This window comes from Camelus ferus, chromosome 1, assembly GCF_009834535.1.
Source record: "Camelus ferus isolate YT-003-E chromosome 1, BCGSAC_Cfer_1.0, whole genome shotgun sequence".
NCBI lineage: Eukaryota > Metazoa > Chordata > Mammalia > Artiodactyla > Camelidae > Camelus > Camelus ferus.
Genome location: NC_045696.1, coordinates 62,121,621 through 62,138,398, shown reverse-complemented (window position 1 = coordinate 62,138,398; position 16,778 = coordinate 62,121,621). Strand labels below are relative to the sequence as shown.

The window sequence follows — 16,778 nt, the reverse complement described above, 5'->3', positions numbered from 1 at the left end:
CCATAGGAAACTATTTTTATTTTCTATTTCTTTCCATTGTTTATGCTTATAGAAGAATTAAGAATGTTTTGTTTCTCCCTTTCCTTATACAACAGATAGTGTGTTTTATATTTATGCAATCTTTTGTCTCTTGATAGTTTTACTTGTAATATCCTGAAAGTCTCTCCATTTTAGTGCACATGGCTTTTTCTTGTTCCTTTTTACAGAAATAACAATATTTAGTTGTGTTGATATATCATGATTTCCTTAGCCAAACATAGGCTTTTTAATAAATGACCTGTAACAACTGGTTCTAGCTGGACAAAGATGAAAGTTGGATCCAGACCTAATACTGTATATATGAAAAATGACAAATTTTCAAAAGTTCTAAATATATTTTTGCCAGGCAGTAAAGTTCTTTCTAACCTCTTTACTACTGTAAATGGTGCTTTAGTGAAAAAAAACTTGTATATATCATTTTTATATTTGTGCAGGTATATCTGTATCATGTGGGATTGCTGGTTTACAGAGTAAATGGGCTATAATTTAGGTAGCTATTAACCAGATTCTTCTCCATTGGAGTTGTACCATTTTGCATTACCACTAGCAATGCATGACATGAGAGTGGTTGTTTCCCTGCAACTTTGTCAACAGAATGTATTTTCAAATTTTCATATTTTTGTTAGTTTCTTGGGTGAGAAATGGTGTACAAAGGTAGTTTTAATTTGCACTTCTCATATATTTAAGCAAAATTTATTATATTATTATATTTTATACTGCTTTTCTTTTGGGTTGTTCGTTTTTTTCTTCTCAATTTCTAGGAACTCTATATACCAGCTTAACCTTTGTCTATGAAATGAGTTGAAGATTTTTTTCTCATACCTTGTTATGGTGTTTTTTGTCTCTTCATTTTGCTTCTCTGGCTTATGAATTTTGAGTCTTAGTAAGACCTTCCACATTCACATTCCAGAGTTACAAAGAATTCCACCCAGATGTTACAAGGAATTCACCCAAGGGCTCTTTTGGTGCTTTATGTAGGATTTCATTTTTAAATCTTAGGACCATTTGAAGATTATCTTGATGTATAGTGTTAGTCGTGGAACTAGTGTAATATTTTTCCATGTGGCTACCCATTTGTTCCAGAGTCATTTATTAAAAAATCTGTATTTACCCCCACTGAATTGAGATGCCACTTTCTGACAAACTCCTGTATGTATTTGGGTCTATTCTGGACATTGAATTCTGTTTCTTTGGTCTGTCCATTCAAGAACTTTACTGAAGCTTTTTAGTATGCCTTAACATCTAAACAGTTATTCTTTCTCTTTGATTCTCTGTTCTTGAGTTTTTTCTTTAAAAAAATAAAAGACAATTCTTTCTCATTTGTTTTTCCATATAGACTTTAGAATCAACTTATATGGTCTGAGAAAGTGTTTCAGTATTGGGAACATCCTCTACATAAGTACTGTTGCCCCTCCATATTCTCAGGTTCTGCATTTGTGGATACAGAGGAATGTCTATACTGCACCATTTTATATAAGGAACTTGACATCTGTGGATTTTGGTATTTGTGGGGATCCTGTTGCATACCTTCCCAACAACTCTTACAATCTGCCAACAAAAGGATAGGCAGTAATCTTTTTGATTCCCTAGCCTGAGGAGCAGGATTTTAAATTCATCTCTTAGAGTTCTTATCAGCTGATTTTTGTTTAATCAAAGACTCATTTAATAATACTGTTTAATAAGTTTTGTCCAAGTTTACCAGTTGACTTAAATTGCCTTTTGACTAAATGAAATACGTTTATTTCTGGTTTGTGTTGGTTGCCTAGAGGGCTGTATTGAGAATTCTAGCAGGCTGAAGGAAAAGTGTTATCATCAATTCGTAGGCTTTGCCATGGCTGAGAAATTGGAGAAGGGTGGAGGCCTTGGCAGAACAGTGAGATCATTTGTACTTAATATGTTTTGGAAATCCTTACATGTTATCACTTATAGCATTTTAAATGATTCCATTGGTTGTGTGTTTTATAATTTATTTAATCAGTCAACATTTGGATTATTTCTATTTTTTCTTTGAAAACTGATGTACTTGATGCTTAATCTCTGAGTGTAACCATGATTCTTTAGGTGAAGAATTTCTAGTATAAAAAATATGAACATTTTTAATGTTCTGATAAATATTGCCACAGTTTCTAAACTTTAATCACTTTCAGACACTTTTCCCAGTTTAAAGTACCCTATTTTATATTAAACATGTTTGCACTGAATTGTTCTCCACTTACATCTAGAAAGTTTCATTGTAGCTTCTGATCTTACCTATAACAATTGAGTTTCTTGACTATTTCATTTTTTTTGGTTAATTTTTAATATCCAATTAATGTTCACCTGGGGTTCACCTTATTTGGGAACCACTGAATTGGAATAGTAGAGGTTGCTTTCAAGTACTACCCTATTTCTGCTTATCCTTTTACAATTGGACTTTGAAATGAATGAGGATAACTAAGGTTTCTGTTTCTCTCATTTTGTCACTCTCTCGCTTTTACAGTTCTTTAGAGTCTGCATTCTGCAGCAGTCACAACGGAAATTGTGCAGCTTAGTCTGAGCAGAGTAAAGGATAGTAGTTAGGCTCTGGAGACCTTTGAGGTTCTAGTCCCAACACTTGATTCCTGGACAAGTCACTTGTTCCTTTTGTGTTTTGTTTCCTCATCTCTAAAATTGGGGAAATAATAGTATCTACTTTACAGGATTGTTAAAGATTAATTGTCGAGTGTGTCAAATGTTGACTACTATATAGTAAGACTTAAGTAATGTTAGAAGATATTTTGAGTAATTTTTATTAAATGGTAATAAAATATGTAGCCTTCTTGATGGACAGAACAGACTTTTCTGAATCATTGTCTCTGCCTTTACACTGTTGGTTTTCCCTCTTTTATATAATTCTTGTTCCTTGCCTTTTACGACTACTGTACTGGTTCTCTTTCTTTATGAAGGATGGTGGATTGTTTAGGTACAGCTCTGTATTAAGGCAAGCTGGAATTTGGAATAAAAGGAAAATGAAAAAGGATGACATTTAAAGATACTGCTACACATGCCTGTTTCTGCTTTATCTACCTCTTCTTTTGTTGCTTTTAATTTGGGTTTTAGAGTTATGCTAATACTGTCTTTGGAGACAGCTTCCTGAATCTCAGATTGTCAAAAGTTTATGACTATAATAACTATGATCCTTTTTTTAGTGATTAATGTGTAACCATCTAATAAGGATAAAGTAAAAGGATTGTCCGTATGTGGGAATATTTATCTTTGATTCCAGTGGATACTCAACAACTATTTGTTTTAAGTAGATAACTGATAATGGTAGGTAATAAATCACCAGAGAAGTGTTGAATTGTTTTGGCTTAATAGTTTAAGAGTTATGAATAGAAATGTCTTTTGTTTAAATGTTCATATTTATATGTCAGGGCACTTTTACTTGTGCTAGGTTGTATTAAAATTGTGTGTTAGCCAGCAGCTTTGAAAGGAATGTGAGACCTTTTAAAAGAAAGTCCTAGTGTAGAGATTTCAGTTTTCTTAGATTTTTGAAAGTTGACATTTAATAATGAATGGAAATGCTGCCCTCTACTGTTGCCTGATTGTTTTACTGCCGTGTAAAGATGTTCAATAATCTGTATAAGTTTTTTTTAAGTATATATACTGTTAGGTTGGAATATAACTATTTAAAATATTATTCGGACAACATAGTAGTTAAATTATATTTGTTACTTCATGCTAACTCCCATTAAATATGTTTACTGCTGTCATTTTTTGGCTTTTAGAAAAAGTTGGGTCCTGGGATGAAAGTCTTAATAGCTTCTTATACATAGTGAGCTTTAAGTTGTTGCTACATTGATTCCATGTGGTTGTGTGATTCAGAGGGTTTGTATTCATAGCTTATAAGTAAACTAAAAATAAGTTCTACAGGTAAAGATACTTTTTCTAAAGTAATCATTGCTTTACTATCTTATGTTATTTAATCTATTTGAAATTCTAAACAGTATTAAATATGGATGTAAGATCTTCATATGTTTACTAAAAGGAAGCACTGTGTAAACAGTGGTGATATTGAGCAAAATTTGGCTTCTGAATTTTAGGTTTTTCACTATAAAATGAAGGGATTAGCAAAGATAACTTTTAAGATTACCTTAAGTTTTGTTTTTTGAGTACCTATTGTATATGAAGTAGTCTACTGTATGTAAAATAGAAACGGAAAAACAAAGATGATTAGTATAGTCCTTGCTTTAGATCAGGGGTCAGCCAGTGGGCCATATCAGGTCACATTCATTAACTTACTGTCATGGCTGTTTTCATGCTATAAAGGCAGAGTTTGAGTAGTTGCAGCAGAGACCATATGGGCTGCAAAGCTGAAGATATTTACTATCTGATCCTTTATAGAGAAAGCTTGAGGAGGGGAGAGTATAGTTCAGTGGTAGAGTACGTGCTTAACATTCACTAGGTCCTGGATTCAGTCCCCAGTACCTCCATTTAAAAAACGAACAAATATACAAACAAACCTAATTCCCTCCCTCAAAAAAAAAAAAAAAAAAAAACTAAACTAAAAAGTGGAGTGGTATTACTGGATCATATGGTAAGTCTGTTTTTAGTTTTTTAAGGAATCTCCATACTGTTTTGCATAATGGCTGTACCAAACTACATTCCACCAGCAGTGTAAGAGGATTCTCTTTTCTCCACAGCTTCTCCAGTATTTATCATTTGTGGACTTTTTAATGATGGCCATTCTGATTGGTGTGAGGTGATACCTCATTGTAGTTTTGATTTGCATTTGTATGATAATTAGCGATATTGAGCATTTTTTTCATGTGCCTGTTGGCCATTTGTGTGTCTTCATTGGAGAATTGCTTGGTCTTCTGCCCATTTTTGGACTGGGTTGTTGGGTTTTTTTCTTAAGTTGTATGAGCTGTGTATATTCTGGAGACTAAGCCCTTGTCAGTCTCATCTTTTGCAAATATTTTCTCCCATTCCTTAGGTTGTCTTTTTGTTTTGCTTATGGCTTCCTTTGCTGTAAGAAGCTTTTAAGTTTAATTAGGTCCCATTTATTTAATTTTGCTTTTATTTCTTTGCTTGGGTAGCTTGCCTAGGAGAACATTGCTGAGATTTAAGTCAGATAATGTTTTGTGAATATTTTCTTCTAAGAGGTTTATAGTGTCTTGTCTTATGTTTAAGTCTTTAAGCCATTTTGAGTTTATTTTTGTATATGGTGTGAGGGAGTATTCTAACTTCATTGATTTACATGCAGCTGTCCAGTTTTCCCAACACCATTTACTGAAGAGACTGTCTTTACTCCATTGTATGTACTTGCCTCCTTTGTCAAAGATTGATTGACCAAAAGTTTGTGGGTTTATTTCTGGGCTCTCTGTTCTGTTCCATTGATCCATATGTGTTTTTGTACCAGTACCATGCTTTTTGGATTATCCTGAGGGAACCTTAATTTGAAAAGATATGTGCACCCCAGTGTTCATAGCAGCAGTATATACAATAGCCAAGACATGGGAACGACCTAAATGTCCATCGACAGATGACTGAATAAAGAAGCTATGGTATATTTATACAATGGAATACTACTTAGCAATAAAAAAGAATAAAATAATGCCACTTGCAGCAATATGGATAGACCTGTCAATTGTTATTCTAAGTGAAGTAAGCCAGAAAGAGAAAGAAAAATACCATATGATATCACTTATATGTGGAATCTAAAAAAAAAGAGAGAGAGAGAGACAAACGAACTTATTTACAAAACAGAAACAGACTCACAGACATAGAAAACAAACTTATGGTTACTGGGGGAGGAAGGGAGTGGGAAGGGAAAAATTGGGAGTTGGAGAATTGCAGATACTAACTAATATATAAAAAATAGGTAAACAACAAGTTTCTATTGTATAGCACAGGGAACTATATTCAATATCTTATAGTAACTACGGTGAAAAAGAATATGAAGACGAATATATGTATGTTCATGTATGACTGAAGCATTATGCTGTACACCAGAAATTGATACAACATTGTAAACTGACTATACTTCAATTAAAAAATATATATCAAAAAAGGTGTATGTCTATTTGTGTGTATTACAATGGCAGTTTAGAATTTTATCACAGTAATGTATAGTCATTTATTCAGACAACATGGGATTGATTATGGTTAAACATCTATTATTTCCAAATGTATGGTCTTTAGTCAGTAAAGACTGTACTCTTAATTTCATCTTATATACTTTTTTGGTGGTATTTTGTCCTCATTTCATCCGTTTTCTCCTTTCTGAGGAAAGTGTTCTGTGTTGAAATTTTGGACCAGTTCAGTTTGAGAACTGTGCTTTTCTTTTATTGGATCACCTATGTTTGTAAGCCTATCTCTGTGTAAGAATTACACAGGAAACTTGTTAAAAATAAAGATTCTTAGGCTTGAATTAGTCTGAATACCCAGGAATCTTACTCAGATGGCACCATTTGGGAACACTATTCAAAAACATGATTTCTGGGTACTCTAGGATTACTTAAAGATGTATGTGTTGATTGGTTCAGGAGTATATATAAGAACATATGATGAGACTCATTGGCCCTCAGCCAGAGCTTCTCTGCTTTTATCTGTTTTGGTTTTTTTGGGACACCCTCTTAAGATATGGTTTCAAAGAATTTTTACAGTAAAAGCCAATGTGTTTACCACAGAAATAGCTTATCAGAGCTCTGCCTCTTATGTGTGATGGGTTTATCTCTTTAAATATGGAGAAGCCTCTGCAAACTGCATCAGAGTTATGGCTTGTTAAAGCTTATATAAAGCTATTTAAATGGTTATGTAAATATGATGTTTCTCAAATAATGTTCTCTTTTCTTAAAAATTTCTTATTGAAGTGTAGTTGATTTACAGTGTTAAAGGTATACAGCAAAGTGATTCAGTTATACATATACATACATATGTATATTTTATTTTCAGATTATTTTCCATTATATGTTATTATAAGAAATTGAATATAACTCCCTGTGCTATAAAGTAGGTCCTTGTTGTTTATCTATTTTATGTATAGTAATGTATGTCTGTTAATCCCCAACCCCTAATTTTTGCCTCCCAGCCCTTTCCCCTTTGGTAACCATAGTTGGTTTTCTATGTTTGTGAGTCTGTTTTTGGTTTTTAAATAGAATTTGTCTCATTTGGGGGGGGGCCCACATGTAAGTGATATCATATGATATCTCTTTCAAATAATATACTCAAGTTATAATTTTCACTTTATGATTGAATATATTGAACACACTTTTTAATCCAGTTTTTAAAATATTTAAGTAAAAGAAGTTGAAAAATGATAGTTGCTACCTATATACATGATAGTTCTTCCAATCTGTGAATATGGAGTGTATCTCATTCAAATCTTCTTTAGTTTACACTAATAATGTTTTGTAATTTTCAGTGTATGTGTATTGTACTCTTATTAAAAATTTTTCTAAATATTTAGTGCTTTTTGATGTTAATGGAATTATGTTCTTAATATCATTTTCAGATTGTTCATTGTTACAAAGGTTACATTAATTTTTGTATATTGCTATTCTAGTCTACATCCTTACTGAACTTCATTAGTTCTAATAGATTTTGTGTGTGTGTGTGTGTGTGTGTAGATTTCTTAGGATTTTCTACATGGAGGATCATGTCATTTGCAAATAAAAGCAGTTTTACTTTTTCCTTTCCAATCTGGATACCTTTTATGTTTCTTGCCTGATTGCACTGATTAAAAACTCCAGTACAGTTTGAATAGGAGTGACTAAATTGTATGTTCTTCACTTGTTTTAAGGATCTTATGGAGAAAACATTCAGTCTTTTACCATTAAACATGGCGTCAGATGTAGGTTTTCTATAGGTGTCCTTTATCAGGTTGAGGAATTTTCTTTATTTTCCAAGTTTGTTGAGAGTTGTCATCATGAATGGATGTTGGAGTTTGTCACATGCTTCTTCTGTGTCGAAACATTTGGAAGTTCTTAAAAAGATGTTTCATTCGGCACAAAGGTTTTCACGTGTTTAGGATCAACTGTGCGTTGCATATCATGTAGCCTTAAATGAGGACCATGGAAGATAATTTGCTGTCTTTCATTCAACAGATATTCACGAAGGGCCTGCAATTTGTGTTTCTGACTAATGCACTAGATTCTGATGAATAGTAAGGATTTAGATTTACTAAGTTAGAGTTTCAGACTCATAACAAAGTTTTATTTCTTCCATGAACTTGCGTTTTAAGAGCAGTTTTAAAACATCTAAATATATAGCTATAAAACCTAAGCAATAATAACCCAGTTCTACCTCTTTCTAAAATAATAGCTTGTCTTTTTGTTTCCATGAGCAGTATCATTTAGCAGGGCTCCTCTTACACATTTTTTTCTTGTGTTCGGATTAGGATGGGTGAGATGGTGCTAGGTTTCCCTTTAGAACTACTTGATGAATAATAGCCATATTATTTATAGCACAAAACAGATTGCGCTGATTTGTTGATGCTCCTGTAGTTCCATATCATAGTCTCTACTTTGGCCATATACATAAGGTTTCATGGTACAGTTTGCAGCATACAGATTTGCCCCATTATTTAAAATTGTATATAGTCACAGTTGAATTTGTTCCTTTTTTTTTCTGATTGTCTCTCCAGCTATGAAAGCAGCTGAAATTCTATAGTTAGTTGAAATCAGTTAAGGTAGTGCAACTTGATCAAGAATGAATATAGCGAATATGAAAACAAATATATGTATATATATGCGTGACTGGGACATTGTGCTGTATGCCAGAAATTGACACATTGTAACTGACTGTACTTCAGTTAAAAAAAAATGAGTATAGTGTTTGATTTAACATTAGTTTTAATTTTAAGTACTCAACATTTTATTTGACAGTAGAATTTAATCGTTTTTTTCCTTCCAGTTTTATTGAAATATAATTGTTATGCAGCACTGTATAAGTTTAAGGTGTACAGCATAATGATTTGACTTACGAACATCATGAAATGATTACATAATAAGGTTAGTGACCATCCATCATCTCATATAGACACAGAATAAAAGAAAAAGAAAATAATGTTTTCCTTGAGATGACAACTCTTAGGATTTGCTCTCTTAACAATTTTCATATATTGTGTACCAGTACTGTTAAATTTTGTACAATACATCTCTAGTACTTCTTTATTCTTTAATTGGAAGTTTGTTCCTTTTGACCACCTTCATCTAATTCCTTCTCCCACCACCAGCCACCTCTGGTAATCACAAATTGGATCTTTTTCTATGAGTTTGTTTGTTTGTTTTGAAGTATAACAGATCTACAACACCATGTTAGTTCTTGGTGCACAATATAGTATTTGATATTTCTGTGTGTTATAAAATGATCACTACAATAAGCCTAGTTAACCATCTGTCACCATACAAAGATAGTACATTATTATTGACTATATTCCCCACTCTGCACATTTCATCCCTGTGTCTCATTTTGTAACTGGAAGTTTATATCTCCTTATCTCCCTTACCTATTTCACTCATTACCACCACCACCCCCCCCACACTCTGGCAGCCACTTCTTTGTTCTCTGTATCTGAGTCTGTTTTTGTTTTATTATGTTTGTTCATTTGTGTTTTAGATTCCACATATAAGTGAAATCTCATGGTATTTGTCTTTTTTGTCTGACTTATATCACTTACAATAATCCCCTCTAGTTCCATCCATGTTGTTGCAGATGGCAAGATTTCATTCTTTTTTATGGCTGAGTAATATTCCATTATACACAGTCACACACACATATAAACACACAGACACATGCCACATTTTTATCCTATTCATCTATTAGTGGGCACTTAAGTGGCTTCCATATCTTGGCTGTTGTGAATAGGTGTAATGAACATAGCAATGCATATATTTTTTCAAATTAGCTTTTTGTTTTCTTTGGAGAAATACCTGAAGTGGATCATATGGTAGCTCTATTTTTAATTTTTTGAGAAATCTTCCATACTGTTTTCCACAGTGGCTGCACCAACGTACATTCCCACCAACAGTGTACTAGGGTTCCGTTTTCTTCATATACTTGCCAGCACTTGTTTGTTGTCATTTTAATAATAGCCATTTTGACAGGTGTGAGGTACTAACTCACTGTGGTTTTGATTTACATTTCCCTTATGTTGAGCATCTTTTCATGTATCTGTTGGGCATCTGTATGTCTTCTCTTGAAAAATGTCTATTCCGGTCCTCTACCAATTTTTTAATCATGTTGTTTGTTTTTTCGAAGTTGAGTTGTATGAGTTTTTTGTATGTTTTAGACATTAACTTCTTATCAAATGTATCATTTGCAAATACCTTCTCCCATCCAGTAGGTGGCCTTTTGTTGATAGTTTCCTTTGCTGTGCAAAAGCTTTTTAGTTTGATGTAGTCCCATGTATTTTTGCTTTTGTTTCCCTTGCTTGAGAAGACATTCCAAAAAAATACTTCTGAGACTGATGTCAGAGAGCATATTGCCTATATTTTCTTCTAGGGTTTTTATGGCTTCAAGTCTTACATCTAAGTCTTCAATCCATTTTGAGTTTATTTTTGTATATGGTATGAGAACATAGACCAATCTGATTCTTTTGCATTTAGCTGTCCAATTTCCCCAACACCATTTATTGAAAAGATTGTGTTTTCCCCATTGTATATTCTTGTCTCCTTTGTCATAGATGGATTGACCATAAGTGTGGGATAATTTCTGGGCTCGCAGTTCTGTTTCATTGATTTTTGTGGCTGTTAGTGCCAATTCCATACTGTTACGTTTACTGTAGCTTTGTAGTATAGTTTGAAATCGGGGAGCATGATACCTCCAGGTTTGTTCTCTGTTCTTAAGATTCTTTTGGCTATTTGGGGTTTTTAATGTTTCCATAAAGATTTTACAATTATTTGTTCTAGTTCTTTGAGAAATGCCATTGGTATTTTGATAGGGATTGCATTGAATCTGTAGATTGCCATGGGTAGTATGGTCATTTTAACAATATTAATTCTTCCAGGCCATGAGCATGGTATATCTTTCCATCTGTTTGTTTCATCCTCAATTTTTCATCAGTGTGTTAGTTTTCCAAGTACAGGCTTTTTTACATCCTTAGTTAGATTTATTCCTAGATATATTACTCTTTTTGATGCAATTGTAAATAGGATTGTTTTCTTTGTTTCTATTTCTGATAGTTCATTGTTAGTATATAGAAATGCAGCAGATGTCTGTATTAATTTTGTATTCTCAAACTTTACCAAATTCATTGATGACTTGTACTAGTTTTTTGGTGGCATCTGTAGGATTTTCTGTATGCAATATCATGTCATCTTCAAACAATGATGGTTTTACTTCCTTTCCAATTTGAATTCCTTTTCTTTTTCATGTCTGATTGCTATGGCTAGGACTTCCAATACTATATTGGATAAAAGTGGCAAGAGCAGGAATTTTTGTCTTGTTCCTGATCTTAGAGGAAAAGCTTTTCACCACTGATTATGATGTTACCTGTGGGCTAGTCATATGTGGCCTTTATCATATTGAGGTATGTTCCCTCTGTAATCACTTTGTTGAGAGATTTTGTTACAGATGGATGTTGAATTTTGTCAAAAGCTTTTTCTGAATCTATTGAGATGATCATACGAATTTTATTCTTCAGTTTGTTAATGTGGTGTATCACATTGACTGATTTGCAGATAGTGAACAATACTTTTTGTTTCTGAGATAAATCCCACTTGATCATGGTATATGACCCTTTTAATGTAATGTTGAATTCACTTTGCTATTTTGTTGGGGTTTTGGACCTATGTTCATCAGTGATATTGGCCTGTAATTTTCTTTTATTGTTGTGTCCTTGTCTGATTTTGGTGTCGGGGGGTGCTGGGCTCATAGAATGAGTTCAGAAGCATTCCTTCCTCTACAGTTTTTGGGAATGGTTTGAGAAAGATAGGCATTAATTCCTCCTTAAAAGTTTGGTAGAATTCATACATGAAGCTGTCTGGTCCTGCATTTTTGTTTGTTGGGTGTTTTTTAAATTACTGGTTCATTTTCATTACTGGTAATTGTTCTGTTCGTATATTCTGTTTCTTCCTGATTCAGTCTTGGAGATTTTACATTTCTATGACGTTCTCATTTCTCCTAGGTTGTCCATTTTATTTCCATATTATTGTTCATAGTAGCTTATTCTTTATATTTCTGCACTATTGGTTGTAACTTCTTTTTCATTTCTTATTTTATTTATTTGTGTCTTTTCCCTTTTTTTCTTGATGAGTCTGGCTAAAGATTTGTCAATTTTGTTTATCTTTTCAAAGAACCAACTATTAGTTTTATTATCTATTTTCTTTTAGGAAAAGTAAACTTCATTTATTTCTTCTCTGATCTTTATCATTTCTTTCATCCTACTAACTTTGGATTTTGTTTGTTCTTTTTCTAGTTCCTTTAGGTGTAAGGTTAGGTTGTTTGAGATTTTTCTTGTTTCCTTAGGTAGGCTTGTATCATGATAAACTTCCCTCTTAGAGCACTTTTGCTATGTCCCATAGATTTTTAGATTGTGTTTCCATTTTCGTCATCTCCAGGTATTTTTAATATCCTCTTTAATTTCGTCAGTGACTAATTGGTTGTTTAGTAGATATTATTTAGCCTCCACATGTTTGTGTTTTTCACGGTTTTTTCTTGTCATTGATTTCTAGTGTCATTGTGGTTGGAAAAAAATGTTTGATATGACTTCAGTTTTCTTAAATTTATCAAGGCCTGTTTTGTGGTCAGTATGTAATCTGTTCTGGAGAATGTTCCATGTGTCCTTGAAAAGAATGTATATTCTGCTTTCAGATGGAATGTTCTGTATATAGCAATTAAGTCCATCTGGTCTGTTGTTCATTTAAGGCCAGTGTTTCTTTATTGATTTTCTGTCTGGATGATATGTCCAATGATGCAAGTGGGGTGGTAAAGTCCCCTACTACTATTTTGTTACATCAGTTTCTTTCTTTATGTTTATTAATATTTGCTTTATATATTTAGGTGCTCCTTTGTTGTGTGCATATATGTTACAATTGTTGTATCTTGTTGGAAGATTTTCATTATCTAATGCTCTTTTTTGTCTAATTACAATCTTTGTTTTAAAGGTATATTGTCTGGTATAACTTGATACTCCAGCTTTCTTTTCATCTCTATTTGCATGGAATTCCTTTTTCCATCTCTTCACTCTCATTCTGTGTGTGCCTTTAGATCTCAAGTGAGTGTCTTCTAGGAAGCATATATAGGTCTTATTTTTGTATCCTTTCAGCCATTCTATGTCTTATGATTGGAGCATTTAGTCTGTTTACATTTAAGGTAATTATTGATAGTTATGTACTTATTGCCATTTTGTTAATTGGGGGTTGTTTTGTACTTCTTTTTTGTTCCTTTCTTTTGCTTTTTTCCCTTTGATTTGATCTTTATCTTTAGTGTTCCATTTGGATTTCTTTCTCTTTTGTGTGTGTGTACCATTAGGATTTTTGGTTGGTGATTTATATATATCTTAAGTTAATGGTCACTTAAGTTCAAACATATTCTAACAACCCTGCATTTTTACTCCTTCCACCTACATTTAATGTTTTTGACATTATATTTTACATCTTTGTGTTTTGTATATCCCTTAAATACTTATTGTGGATATAGATGATTTTAAATGGTTGATCTACCTTTACTGAATGTTTGCCTTTACCAATGAGATTTTTCCTTTCATAGTTTTTATATTTCTAGTTGTGGCGTCTTCTTTTCCACTCAGTGAAGTCTCTTTAACATTTTTTTAAGGCCAGTTTAGTGGTGCTGAACTGTTTTAGCATATCCTTGTCTGTACCTGAATGATAGTCTTGCTGAGTGGAGTATTCTTGGTTGTAGGGTTTTTTCCTTTCATCATTTAAAATATATCATGCCACTCCCTTCTGGCCTGCAAAATTTCTGCTGAAAAGTCAGCTGACAGTCTTACAGAAATTCCCTTGAATGTAATTAGTTGCTTTTCCCTTGCTGCTTTAAATATTCTCTCTTTATCTTTAATTTTTGCCATTTTAATTACATGTGTTTGTGTAGACCTTTTTGGGTTGATCTTGTTTGGGACTCTGTGTTTCCTGGACCTGGACGTCTGTTTCCTTTCCAGGTTAGGGAAGTTTTTGGCTACTATCTCTTCAAATAAGTTCTCTGCCCTTTTTTCCCTCTCTCCTTTTCTGGAGCCCCTGTAATTTGTTGGTATGCTTGATACTTTGCCAAAGTCCCTTAAACTGTCCTCCTTTTAAAAAATTTTTTTTTTTTTCTGTTCAACTTGGGTGATTTCCATTTCACTGTCTTACATTTCACTGATCTGTTCCTCTGTACCGTCTAATCTGCTGTTGACTCTTTCTAGTGTATTTTTTATTTCAGTAATTGTATTCTTCAGCTCTGGTTCTTTATATTTTTCTGACTCTTTGTTAAATTTCTCACCGTGTTTATCCATTTTTCTCCTGAGTTTGTTCAGAATCTTTATGATCACTATCTTGAACTCTTTTTGGGTAGATTGCTTATCTCCTCTTTATTTAGTTCTTCTAGCGTTTTATCTTGTTCCTTCGTTTGGAACATATTCTTTGTTTACCACACTTAGGCTAATTCTCCGTGTTTATTTGTATGTATTAGATAGGTTTGCTGCGAGGCCCCACCTCGTGCAGGGCCAGGGTAAGGCTAAGTCCTGATGCGGTAGCTACACTGCCAAAGAGTCATGTTCCTGGCCAGCTGGTGAGTGTTGGTGGCTCCTATGGCATCTGGCTGCTAGTACCTGGATCCCTGTGCTGATGCTGGCCTACTGGTGGTCAGAGCTGGATCCCAGCACTAATAGTCAGAGAGAGGACTTCAAAATGGCACTTCCCAGCACCAGCGTCCTTGTGGTAGAACTGGCTCCCAAAATGGCTGTCACCAGCATCCCTAGTGGGAGTCCCTCCTACCTCTCTGAGAGGCTTCTCCAAGATCAGTAAGTGGGCCTGAGCCAGTAACCTCTCAAGTTACTGCCTTTGTGCTGGGTCTCAGAGCATGTGAGATTTTGCATGTGCCCTTTAAGATCAGTCTGTTTCCTGTCTCCTGCTCTTGAATACATAAGTGCTACTGACCTTCAAAGCCAGACATTCTGGGGACTCATCTTTCCAGGATAGGTCCCCCAGGATTGGGATCCTGATGTAGGGCTCAGACCCCTTCCTTCTTAGGAAGAACCTTTGCGATTGTGTTTATCCTCCCATTCGTGAGTTGCCTACCCAGAGGTATGCATCTTGACTGTACTGCATTTCTGCCCCTCTTACCCATCTTGTGGTTCTTTCTTTATATATTTAGTTATGGAAAATCTTTTCTGCTGACCTCCAGCTCATTCGCATCCATAGTTACTATGTAATTAATTGTAATTTTGTTGTGCCCATGGGAGGAGGTGAACTTAGGATCTTCCTACTCTACCAACTTGGCCACCTATTTAATCAGTTTTATGGTACCTTTACTAAGTCAACTTTTTAAGCCTACTTAAAACAAAAGTGTCCACATTATCTTGGGCTACGCTTTACCAGAAAAATTGATAGCAAATTCATAGGTATATGATGTTATTGCTGTATTCCTACTGTTTAAAAAAGAAGCTAATAAAACAGAACCCTAGCATTAATCCTTCCTTCATATGACTTAAGAAAAAGTCTTTCTCTAACTCCATTAACTATTTGAATTCCCTCTGACCCTCTTACAGTGTTGTGCTGTTACTGCATTTTCTTCATTGTAAGAATTATTAGGAGATTCTATTGGGAATAGTTTCTAATGTGGAAATTATCAGTGAATGTTAATTCTTCATTGAGCCATTACCATGGAAACTCAAATGTTACATCAGTTACAATCTATAACATATTTATTTAAACTTAGTATTATAATTATTAAGTAAATTACTATGTATAAAGCAACTGGAAGAGTCCTGGCAAATAGTGCCATATTTTAGCGGTTATTACTTAGCAGTTTTATTGTTTTTTTGGTGAGTGTGAAAATTAAATTCAGATATTCTTTAAGATTTAAAGCCTTGGTCTTTAGATGTAATATCTCTTTTCAGGAATTATAATTGTTTATTAAAAAATAGATGGTAGTGAGTTCTTAGTACTGAATTCAGATATTTATTGATAGATCTTAGTGTTTTCAAAGTGAGTAGGTTGGGGGACAGGGACTTGTCAGATTCATGAAGGGGGTCTGAAAAAAATGCACAATCCTGATTATTTTTAACGGCTGCTGAATCCACAAATTTAGCTGCTTCTTAAGGACTTAATAAAAAAAATTGTTAGTTCATCTTAATTGTATAGTAACTTAATAATTCAGCATTTTTAGTACCTGGAGTTTTTATATAATGGACCATTTTTATTACTAAGTAAATAATCTAATTTTTCCACAGTTTTAAACTCTGATCTCTTGACAATGTGATAGGTAAAAAGGTTTGGTTCGATATTCCTCTGGTGTTTTAACCCTTCACCCCTTTTTATAAGATTTTAAGTGGAAGCGAAATCTTATGCATGGAACTGTCATATGTAATACAGGTATTATTTTATTACCATACACTTACTTACAAGTTCAGATTTATAACATTTGCTTATTATAAATATGAACAGTAAGGCAGTTTCGATAACGTAAAACATTTCAATATTGTTAGACTCAGCATATTTTTTTTCTAATTTTGTTACACAGTATTGAGAAAACTCTGACTTAAACAGATAACTAATTGCTCACAGTGTTTTAAAGCTTGCCTTATAGACCTAATTTGTCATTCTAGCAGCTAGAAAGAG

General features: G+C 33.6%; 1 protein-coding gene across 7 annotated transcripts in view; it reads left to right on the top strand.

The window, feature by feature from the left end:
- Nucleotides 1-16,778, top strand: part of DLG1 (discs large MAGUK scaffold protein 1) — a 228,975-nt gene that overhangs the window by 35,357 nt on the left and 176,840 nt on the right. The gene's annotated exons all lie outside the window — the stretch shown is intronic.